Source organism: Cupressus sempervirens, chromosome 1, assembly GCF_028749045.1.
Source record: "Cupressus sempervirens isolate cs-2001-9-10 chromosome 1, ASM2874904v1, whole genome shotgun sequence".
NCBI classification, from domain to species: Eukaryota; Viridiplantae; Streptophyta; class Pinopsida; order Cupressales; family Cupressaceae; genus Cupressus; species Cupressus sempervirens.
Genome location: NC_143118.1, coordinates 255751266 through 255764088, shown reverse-complemented (window position 1 = coordinate 255764088; position 12823 = coordinate 255751266).

Genomic DNA, 12823 nt, shown 5'->3' with positions numbered 1-12823 from the left:
GGCTTATCTCTATTTCGTCATTGACAAGTATAATAGAGAATTCCATTATGTGTTGACTATGGGCATACCATACATGGATGCAGAATCTTAGTGCCATAATGATGACACCTCAGTATATATATGATTCATTTATGGGTTATTCTTAGTGCAAGTTTAATTTTGCAATGATGAGTAAATGTTTACTTCTTGCATATTATTTATGAAACTACACTATGTTGAAGTAATCAGATATTTGCATTATATTTATGTATATGTTTATACTAACATACATGCAGATGGATTACATTTTTTATATCATTGTGTACTGAGCCCCCTTGCTGTGTTGTGTTGCATTATTATATATTTTTCCAAGTGCTTTGAGTTTACAAGTAGCTAAAGATGCTTATTGAAGTTATTCTTGAATCATTATTCATTTTCTTGTAGGGTCCATATTTTGGACATAGGCATTTAAGGATGAGATTTTACTTCATTATTGTACTGAACTCAATATGTATTAGAATCTTTATGGAATCATATTTGGATGATATTTACTTGTAATTTGAGGTTTTTAGATTGGAAGTGTTTCAATCTGTGTATTTGTTCTTGTATTAAGTGGAATTGATTTTTAAAAAAAATATTGTGTCCTTTGTGCTTGTTTTTGGTTTTCATATTTATTTGTTTTTGCTTGTGGTAGTGTTACATGATGCATTTTATTTATATGCAAGAATTATCAATTTATCCAAAGAATTAATAGTTTGGGTAATAAATTATGATGAGATTTCTATATAATTTACAATTGTAATATATTACCTCCAAGAAATATTCAACCCACTAGAAGTTCATTTCAATATTTCAAATATTACTTCAAACTTTTTCATTAATAATATGTATAAATGACTAAAATAAACTATTTCTTGGAAAATGTTATAAAAAAACACACATCACCACTAAAAAAAAATCTACAACATAAATGTCAATTCATAAAAGAAAATAAAAGTTCCAAATAAAGAATTGTTTCTTCATCTATTTAGCAAGGAAATGAGTTCAAATTTTATTATTGTAAGTCGGTTAAATGTAAGGTAATTTATTTATATTTTATTTAGAAATCAAAGACCAATGAGAGGAGTCATTTTATATACATATTATATGTTCTCTAAGACACGTGTGAGCCATAGATGGATCTTTATGCATTTTTTGTGCTAATGAAATGAGTGATAGTTGTAATCAAACCTCATCTTGCAAAAAACTTCTGAAGGAGTGTTGAACATACTATAGTTGTTGAGAAAAGTGGTGAACCAGCATAAACCAAAATACTACTAATTAGTTTGTGTAGTTACCGCATTAAACATTAACAAAAGAAAATATATAACCAACAATAGAAGAAAACCCAAATTTCATGCACAAAAAATTCAAAAAAGGGGAAACCATGGTGAGCACTTTTCAACAAATAATAATCATTGACGTATAGATCTCATTATAAAATATGACAAGATCTCACTACTCAAAATTTACAAATAAATGATAACTACCAGTACAACAATAAATCCAGACAATATCTCACTTGTTTGGAATTACAAACAAAGGCTCGCTGCCAAAATAGCTAGATACAAAATAATACTTGTGGACATAAGATTAACTATCTTATGAAAATAAAACTCTTTATAAGAATAAATAACTATTATAATAGTAATGTCATAGATCTAAATAATACTCTAAAACTTAGTAGTGCATTTCTATTTCATTCTCTTCATTGCCATTATCACCAAACTCTTCTCTACTAATGGTAGCACTAAAATAATGTGGACAAAATTCACTTACTTGGCTACTTTTATTTTTCCAAGTTAAAATTTCTATTTAGGTTAAGTATAATTCATTTGAGATTAAGGTCAAACATGATAAAGAGATATTAAGATTAAAGTAACAAGTTGGCCAAGATAATAGAAAAATTTAGTAGTGTCCTATGCCAAAAGCCACTAGACAAACTCATAAATAGGTCAAAAAATGATAATAGATTTTTTTAAAAAAAATTAAATTAAATACAAAAGTCATAGATAGCATGAATGTTTCTAGGTAAGAGATAATAATTAAATGTAATACTTCCAACCCCTTGTTTGGGAATTGAAGAAAAAAAAATCTACACACATTACAATATTTACTCAACTATTTTTTTTAGTTTAAAAAATATCAAAGTAACAATGTAAAAGCAATACACACATACAAATAAATGACACATAAGAAAACACCATAAAAAATTATTCCTTAAGGGCACCATCACATAAAGTATTGTTTAAAAAGTTTATAGTAATTTAAATGAATCACAAGTATAATATTCATGACCATTAAGATATAATAGATACAACAAGTCAAAAGAAAATACATAACTATAATTGATACAATGAAATGTGCCTAATGAATAACATCTACTTACATGTTGCAAGGTATGTGATAATTGATATAAGTACATCAAATACAAGATAGGAATAAGAGTGGTAGTAGTGCAATTGTTGCAACAAATATCCAACAACTATCAGTCTAAAGGGGACTCAATTGGTAAAAAGTCACTACCTCCCAATTCTACCTCCCACTATTTCCCACTCCCACTATGAATGGACCATAATGAATGATCCACATACCAATAATTAAACCATAAAACAATCTTATAAAACTTGAATCTAAATAGCCAAATATATTTCAAGGGCACACAGACTGCTAAAGAAGAAAAGATAGTAAGAATAAAAAAGACACTTATTCCAATACCAATAACACATACCAAAGTAAATATATCAATACCAAGTATAAAATAAGTATCAAAAATCAAGAGATAACATCAATGAAGATATCCACTATAATGCAAAAGCCACATGTAAAAAGTTCAATAACCAACAGAACACCAACAACCATTAATGAAAATAAAACATCAACAATAAATACACCAATAATAAATATTCAACCAGAGAAAAATACAATATACAAAGGAGATTTAGGCTACATACTAGGGAGTGTCATCACATTAGCCATGTCTAAGGTTACCCTAGTAGTCTCTTAGGACCCTGACCCCCTAGTGACTCTATGCAAAACTAGAACAACCTCTTATGAAGATGAGGAAAACTAGTCATACCTCTCAAGCTATCATCCCATTCCTATCCTTAGCCTATAAAAGCACTCAAGGAATGGGTGAGGCAAAATATCTAACTTATCTTTTTAATTTATCTCAAGGAAAGGGCTAGGAAAGATTTTTAATTACTATGTTATCATTGGGTACACTACTTGCAATGAGTTACCCTAAGAGCCACTTTGGGCACTAGCCCCTATTGTAAGACACTCACATAGAATGCACCTAGACCACTTTCCCAAAAACTCACAAACCACAATTGTGTCCCATGCCAAAAAATAAATAAAGACCAAATCCAATTTCATGAAACGAAACCAAAAAATGGCATTGCTTCTCAAAACTCAAGTTCTTCTAGATGCTCATCAAAATAAAACTCATAAAATAAATCTCAATTTTAATCATAAAATATATCATGGAATAAATTCAAATATCATCATAAAAAAGAACTCAAAGATGTCTCGGATGCACATCATAACTTGGCCAACTAAATAGTCCACAAATAAAAGCATTAAAAAAAATCACAAAACTATCAAGAGAAAAAAAGAAAACACATAGCTTTTAAGACATATGGTTTAATTGTATCATTTTATATGTTCACATTGTGCCATAAAGATGTGTTTATAAATAAATTATGAATATCACTTTTGAAATATTATCATGTTATTAATTTGAATAATCTTAAATCACAAATGACTTAATTAATAATATATATGTATATTATTAGATTTAAATATTAATATCAATTCTATTAATAAAATATTAAACTGTGACTTCTATTTTAAGTCCAATATTAATATTTACATTTTTTAAAAATTCATAATACTAATAGAGAAAACTCAAACTTGAAATTATACTTATAATTAAATTATTTATAATTTCTCTCATAATATTAAGTATTCATAACTAGATTATTATATAGTTAACTTCTGTAGTGCTACACTAAGCATAAATCGATAGATTTGAAACAAAGAACAAGAACAATAAATGTAACAATTTTTTTTATTAAATCAACTTATTACAAGTACAACTACACAGATTTAATCACTCTCAATCTGAAAACCTCAAAATGAAAGATGATATCATCAAAGTACATATCCATTATAATGTGAATACATATAGAGTTCAGTACAATAATGAAGTACAAAAACATTTCTAAACACCTATGTCCAACATAGGGATCCTAAATCCTGTTTTCAATAAGTAACTGCAACAATCATCTATATCTAATTGCTAAATGACTTGGAGCACTTGGAAAACACACATAAATGCAACACAACACAAAAAGAGGGCTCAATACACACTGAGTTGAAAAGTGTAATCCAACTGCATACACGTTAGACCAAACATAGTGCAGTTCCATAATTAATATGCAAGAAGTAAATATTTACTTGAAAATGCAAAATTAAACTCTCACTAAGAATAACCCATAAATGAATCATATATATACTGAGGTTTCATCATTATGGCACTAAGATCTTGCATCCATGAATGGTATGCTTATAATCAACACATAACGATATTCTCTATTATACTTGTCGAAGACAGAATAGACATATGCCTTGTTCTCCGTACCTAACCATATAGGTTTAAGTTATACATAAGGCCAATAATCTTTTAATATGTAATTAACCCACCCAATTCATCTTAAAGTTATCACTAAATTAATTAACTGAATAGGATAAACCAAATTCAGCCACCCCGATATATGTTCATCACAGCTATTCTTAAAATACACATCAATAGATTTACAAAAGAATGTACATGCAATAGGTATGAAATTAGTATACAACATGATACTACATCCTTTAATCCGTCTGTAACACAGCTTATTCTGCCAAGTTCAAAGGTAAATATAGGTAATTATAACAACATAAATAAAACCTATAAGATCAAGATCTCTCAAATACAATTGAACTCTTGTCCCAACTCAACGATATTTATAGAATCTTCATATTATACATTCAATTCCCCACTGACCTAACCATCTACACTTAACTTTGAACTAACCAAGATAAAAAATCAAAAGCACGTGATATTCTTGTTTTAAATGACATATCGTCAAACATATATCATAATCTGCCTCAATACTTACAACTACTTTCATTTCAATTATGAACTGAAAACATCTTTATAATAAAAGAATTTTGTATTAAACATCTTATCTCAAAACAATCCAACAATTCTAATAAGACACTTCATAATCATAATAGAATCTAAGTACATCCAAAACTTATTAAGTGGCCATTGACAATGTTATTAAAATAAAAAAGTGTTTATAGAAGTAACATCTCTGTTTGAAAATAAGCCACCACCCAATATAACTACAATAGCATATAAAGACATAATATCTGAAATCAATTTAGAATATGATTCACAAAATGCAATATGAATTTCAACATTCCAACATCCGAAAATGATTTAGGATATAAAATTCCTAATCTATAACGTACATACTAGCTGTTCATATAATGACTATCTTGATAATGAAACGAAAAAATCTACCAATGTGTTTTGTTTATCGAAAATTGTCATATTCAGTTGCGAACTATTTCAAAAACACTAACTAATTATGACTCAATTTCCATCATGTAATAATGAACAAATTAAGCTATCTCTATGTTACCTCTATTAATTTTGAGTTCCATATAAAAGAATTACTTAATGCTGCCCTCAATAACCCAAATTCACAACAGATGTCATGTCATCCACAACATAATCACAGCTAAACACATACACACACACACACACACACACACACACACACACACACACACACACACACACACACATATTTATAACTTCTTAAAGAAAACAATATTCAGATAAATATTGAGAAATTTTATACTGTCGAAATGAAGTATCTACCTGTTCTCAAGTTTTCTCTAACTATTTGATAAAATGACACTGCCGAGTTTCCAAATTCCTTAATAACATAAGATAACTAATACCTGACAGCATACGAATTTCCAAATTGTAATTGAATTAATGCCCGTTCACATAGAGTATCAACTGATCGATGATATATACTACTATACCATAAATTGCTATTACAACATTCTTAATGTTCCATACTAGCTATAAAAACTGAGTTCAAATCATAACCATTTTATTGAAACTGTGACCTATTGTCATGCCCAAAAATCGAAGGAAAAACACATGAATTTTTTTTATAAAGATTATTAAAATGCTCAAGTGGATAAGTTTGTGATCGTAGTTTAAGTATAGGTTCTCTACACTGTTAAATTAATACTTCCGCTATTAAAATAATATCAGCGTTTATTTCATTTCATAGTAATCTTAAAACAATAGATTTAAATTTCCTCTATAACATTATAATTAAAGATAGATTTGACATTTATTACAAAGCATCTTTCGTCTCATATTAGATTAAAAGAATTTTTAATCAAGTTCAACTAGATCAAGTTCAATTATAAATCTCTTAGACAATTATCGATTGTCAATTTAATCAATATTGAAAACTTACTACGAAAAAACAATTAACTAGAATTAAAACATATTATATATGTGTGTGTGTGTGTGTGTGTGTGTGTGTGTGTGTGTAAGGCCCACACTAGTACCCGTGTCTAGATCTTGATGAAATAAAATTGGTTAGGAGATAATTGAGTTATGCTTTATATTTTGTTTTATTGCAAATCATGATTTAAGGGTTCCTATAGGAGATTAATGTGGATTTTGATATTCTCTCTAGTAACATTAGGTCGATAAAATAAGACCACATGGACATGAGATTTAAAATGTCTAAGACAAGAACCTGACCATGAGACACTATGGACGATTTACTAGGCAGTTAAGAAGGATAAAATAACATTCTGCCTACTAAGAACAACTATGACTATAGGTTATGATGATAATCAGATACATGGATATGTTTGAAACTTGGTTCTAAATTATAATGTTATAAGGGGATATTGCTAGAAACGTCACTATGTTTGACCTTTATGTTAAACTTAATCAAAGTTACTTGTTAACTAGTCTGCACATATCCATTTTATATTGTTTTTACGATTTACTAAAGATAACTCAGAGTTTCATTATTATCTGAGGAAGTGTTGTGATGATACTCTAATTGAAAATGATTTATGTTAAGAAAGACTATTTTAGTTAAAAATGTTTGATATTTCAATGCTTTAAATACTTTATGAGAATGTAATATTGTGAATACACACTCAGATAAAAATTAAATGGAATATGATATTGCAATGTTTTATTGATAGTACTTAGAATAGACATGATTAGATGATACTTACTTGTATACATTAATGAGAAGTATGAGATAGTGGATTTATGTTCTATGTGTTGCATGTACTCTATACTATTTTATTGCGTTACTGATGTTTAAGTTGAGTGTGCAGGAAAGTGGAACCATGGAGATTAATGGGGAAACAAGGTTCAACCTTATGTGAACATGGTTAAGCCAAGGTGAATATTTTGAAGATTCTAAACCTCGTTGTATTGTGTTTCCTTCGTAATGTGATTGTGCATGAGTGTTACAATCAGAGAGCATGGTTGATTAGTGACATGTCATCGTAATGTGTGAAGTGTTTTTCTATGCATGTGTGTGTCATTTGACACTTGTATTGTCTATGTGTAAATGACATGTCCAATTGGATACTTTGGCATGAAGTCACTTAACCTAAGCCTAATCCTCATTGCAAAATCAATTAAACCACCTTGGAGAGTGTTAGGAAGGATCACCTTTTTGATGGAATGCAAGCTACAAGTGATAGGAATTTTATAGAGTCTAAGTGATTCTTAAGTGCTAATTTTGTGAAAACAAGTCACCCACATGGTAATAGTATGGGTTGGGGGGTTAAATATTAGCATAGGTGAGTCTAGGGGACCTAGGGGACCCTCAAAAAGAGTCATTTCCAAGCCAATTCGAAAATCATATTGTGACCTAACTTCTTTCCTCATGACACCACTTGGTTAAGTCCTCATTGGTGGAAAAACAAAAAAAGTAAAAGAGGTAGGTGAGGATGAAAGTGAAGGTCTTTATAGGGAAGTTGTGCCAATCTTGGGGATTCATTCACCCACTCTCTAATTTTAGAGACAACCAGGGGTGGGGAAGGAGAAGCTTGAAAGCCAAGAAGGAAGAGGTCTTTACTCCATTGCCATAGCTTGTAATCAGGTTAGTGCTTCATGCCATGCTTCTTCATTGGAAATTGTAAGAGTGCCTTTGGTAGGATTGTTCTTGAAATTCTTGTGTTGTGATAATGTGATGTACTCTTGAAAATTTCTTGTTTTATTTCTACTTGGTTTTGTTTTCTTCTTTGTTCTTGAGCATTGTTATGGGTGTGGGACTTGCACTCACCCTTGTGGGAAGGGAAGAGGAGTCTAAGGTGAATGGGCAGTAGTTGGATTGCATAGTTGAGGACCCTTGAGTATGGGCTCCATTGTATGCCATTGTCATATTCATATTTTGCCTTGGGAAAAAGAAAAAAAGAAAAAGAAAAGGAGAAATGGTGAGGAAGGAAGTAACTAAAGTATGGGTTTGTAGGAAGCTAAAGCTGTTGGTTGTGTGTGGTGGAGGATGTTGTGTTGGTAGTGTGTGTGGTGGAAGATGTTTATGAAGCCCTGAAAGGGCATGATATTATGAAGCCCCAAAAGGGCCTTGTATTTTGTTGATTTAGCCCTGAAAGGGCATGATTTTTATGGCAGATATGATATGAAATGGTAAACCTCCTTGGGTTTCCACCTTCACCCAATGTTTATGATTCCATTTGTGAATCATTGTGCAAGCCTTGGTTGGGAATTGTAAATGTGTTGTTAAACTATGATTTTCATGTTGGATTCTTGTTATTATGATGATGTTTGAATGTATCCCCATTGAGCCTTATTTCCCCTAGCATGGGGGTGGTCTCTTTGAGGCCTAGGTTGGGAGGTGAGCCTCCATGGTTCCCGAGTTGTTCCTCTTTTGTGTAGGTATTCTTTTGAAGAGTATTGGTAACCTGATGTTATGGAGTCCATTTCTTGCTTAGGAGCGGATGCATTATTATTGTGTTAAGGGGAGAGAAATTCTCCTTGGTTATGTGAAAGAAATTGTATTGTAGAGTGTGGTGTTGTTTCTATTTCATATGTTCTGAAGAAGAGAAGTTGATGTATCAGTATTATATATGATCTTTCTATTGTGCTCAAGTTGATAGAATTCATGCTTGATATTGTATTGAAAGAAATTCACAAGGATAATAGTAGAGAGGGTATGCTGCTTAGATGTTGTTCCATTTATATTGAATAGGAATATGCAGGAAGGAGAATTTGAGTATCTTGAGATTACAATAGGAATGTAACTAGACTTTGCCACCTTGATATCTTATTTTTCTATTGCATAAGGAATAATTAAAAGTTTGATGTTTGGTATTGGAATTGATAAAGAAGTAAGGTATGCAATTGATAGTAAGAATGGTAGAAAGTTTTAAGTCTTGGTATTGAATGATATGGAAGATAATGAAAATATTGGTTGTATGAAAGATTAGCTCAACACTTCCTGAGTTCTATTGTTTTTAATTTGAATTCTCTACATATGTTGTTTTAAATGGAATCTCTTGTCTAAAAGATCTAATGAGTTTATTAATTGAAATGGTAAGAACAAGTTTAATAATTCATAATATATCATTATAATAATCCATGAAGGATGAGTCCTATTAAGGGAAAAGAAAATCATAATAATACATATAAGTGTAAAGAACATAAAAATTAACTAGCTAAAGGTGCCCATTTATCTCTTTGGAATTTATATGGAAAGGTAACTAAATTCACTTCTTCTATTACAGAGTAATATTTTATTGGCTAAGAGTCTACCTAGGTCCCTAAAGGAATAAGACATCCCTAGCTAGAAAGAATTTGAGAATAAACAATAACTATAAAATTAAAATGTCTAATCACTATCTATGAAGAAACTAAAATATACCTACTAATGCAACACATAAATGTTACTTGACTTTTGGGCTAGCTTTGAATTCCAAAGCGCCACCTTTTTCATCCAAAACAATAAACACATCTTTCTTATAAAATACAATAGATATGAAAAGTTGCAAGTTGAAATAACAAATGCACATTATTCAAACCTGGACGCTAGCATTTTGGAGCAAGGGAAAAAGTACTTGAAAAACTTTATTTGTGCAGACCATGTCATGATTACCCTTACCTCCTTGGGCAACACCCTCTTTTATGCATTTAAGGAAGGAAAGACTTTAGGAAACCTTGGGGAGCACACATTCTTTACCATTTTCTCCCCACCTACCACTATCCCCCACCTAGGCACCCATGTGGCAAGGAGGGAAGCTAATCAACTTTATTGTGTCAAGTTAAAAAAAAAAAATCTGCCCCAATTCAAACTAACTCAAAAAAATGCATTTGAAAAAGAGGATAGACTTAAATTGCATAAGGAAGTGTGATAAGACAGCCTATAGGGATGTAATGATGAAGGAAAAAACCCCTAGCCTAGGTGTTTAGTAGGAAGTGACAACATAATAGGACTAATAAGTTGATTTAAAAGAAATTAGTTATGTGGGTTTGGGCTTAGTTTAATATTATATGATTTAAATGTGATGCATAAGTTAATAAAGTCATGTTATAGTGGGAATTAATATATATAAATAGGATATAGTTATTGATTGTTTAAATAGTTATAGGGAGATGTTATTGAATTTAATACATTTAATTCTAGTATAAGGATAGAATGGGTAACTAGGGATATGTCTTATATTTCTCTTATTATGTGAGTAGATATATATATATATATATATATATATATATATATATATATATATATATATATATATATATATATATATATATATATATATATATATATATATATATATATATATATAAGTTTAGATTATTTAGGTATATACTATTTAAAATTATATTATATCATTTTGATCTATCTTATATTAATTAGTGGTTATTTAGGTCGAGTGTAGTATAGTCAAGATGACCAAGATGGGCACTTAATTTTAAATATGAATTAACAATGTTTTGATGTCAACATAAAGAGATACGAGATTGAACACTGATCTGATCAAGATAATAATTGCACAATAGCTCCAAGCTTCGTAGTTGATAATTTAAAATAATAATGTAACCTGTTCGTGAAAAGATGCAAACTAAGAAAGTATAGGCACTGGTAAGGTATAACTATAATAGTAGTAAACTCATAATAGAACATATAATTAATGGTAACCCGAATACTGATGGAGACACACTGAGTAATAACTCATCCTCTTGTTGCCATCTTCTATGTTATCATCACCACATTCACATAAGATAAATCACATCTACCCATCAGAGTGTCTTGGTTTGAGTGCGAAAACTAATGGCTCATAACTTCATTTCCCTAGTAGAGCCTTTTAATCCATTAACGAACCTTAACAACTCCAAGTTTAAATACGGATAGTGTATCCTTTAATCTTATCAACAACTCCAGTTAGGTAATTATCGAAGCTTCATTGTAAACTCTAAACTTAGCATGCAACTCACACTTTTAATCATACAAAGTAACAATCAAATATAACTGCCACTTGATAGGAGTATAATCCCCCTTCACAATGCACACGAAACCATTCATCTAGTTAGGAAAACGCTAATGTATTCTACAAAAAAAAAAAAGTTGGTTGTGTTCTCGCATTAAAATTTTATGTTAAAAATTTGTGGCATGACAATATATATATATATATATATATATAATTTATTAAATTTAAAAAATTTTGACTACTTTAACACAATAATTAACTATCAAAATCCTACTAAAAATCAATTAATGACTAACTAAATCTAAATTTGATCTAATCATAAGCAGAATAAGTGACTAAATTTTAAATAAAACTTAACTTTAAAAATTAAATAAAATTAAGACTGACTAACTAAAGCATGCAAGTAAACTAATAATACTAAATATAAATTAGAATTTAAACAAATAACTCAAAACAAATAGCATTAATCAAACATAATTTGATAACTATCTTAATGTAAAACTAGCTAAATTTTAAAAGGAAAAGTAAATACTAGAACTTTATCTAATCAATTTAAAACTTAAGCAATTAACGTTTAACTATGTAACCATTTAATTACTAAGCATTAATTTCAATTAAATTATAAAGAAAACTTTATTTTAAAATCTACTTACCAAACTAATCTTACTAAACTAAACTTTAAAAATGAACTAACTAAATTATTAACAATAACAAAATTAATAACTAATTTAAAACTTAAATAAGTTAAACTAAGTACTAATATAAACTAACCCTTCTAACAATGCTATACTAACAAAATTAATAACATTTTAAACTAACTAATTAAAAATTTTAACAAACAACAAAAAAGAAACTTAACAAACTAATAAAACTAAATTTCATAATTTTAAACAAGTTTAACTTAATTACATTCTAAAAACTATCAACTAAAAACAATTTTAATAAACTTAAATTAATAAAAAATCTAACTAACACCTAAACTAACCTAAATTAACCCCTACACACCTAACCTAACCCCCCCCTACACCCTACGACCAACCCCCACTAACCCACGTGCTTCCCAAGCATTGGGTTTGGGACAACGTCCTGCCAACGGGGTACAGCCTGATAGCAAGCCCCCCCCCACCCTTCCCAAAGCATGTGCTCATGGAAGATACAAGGCAGAAGAAAAAGCAAGTAAACTCCTTGGTATCATGTTTTAATCAAATAAACTTAAATGCTTTTCCCCAAACATGCG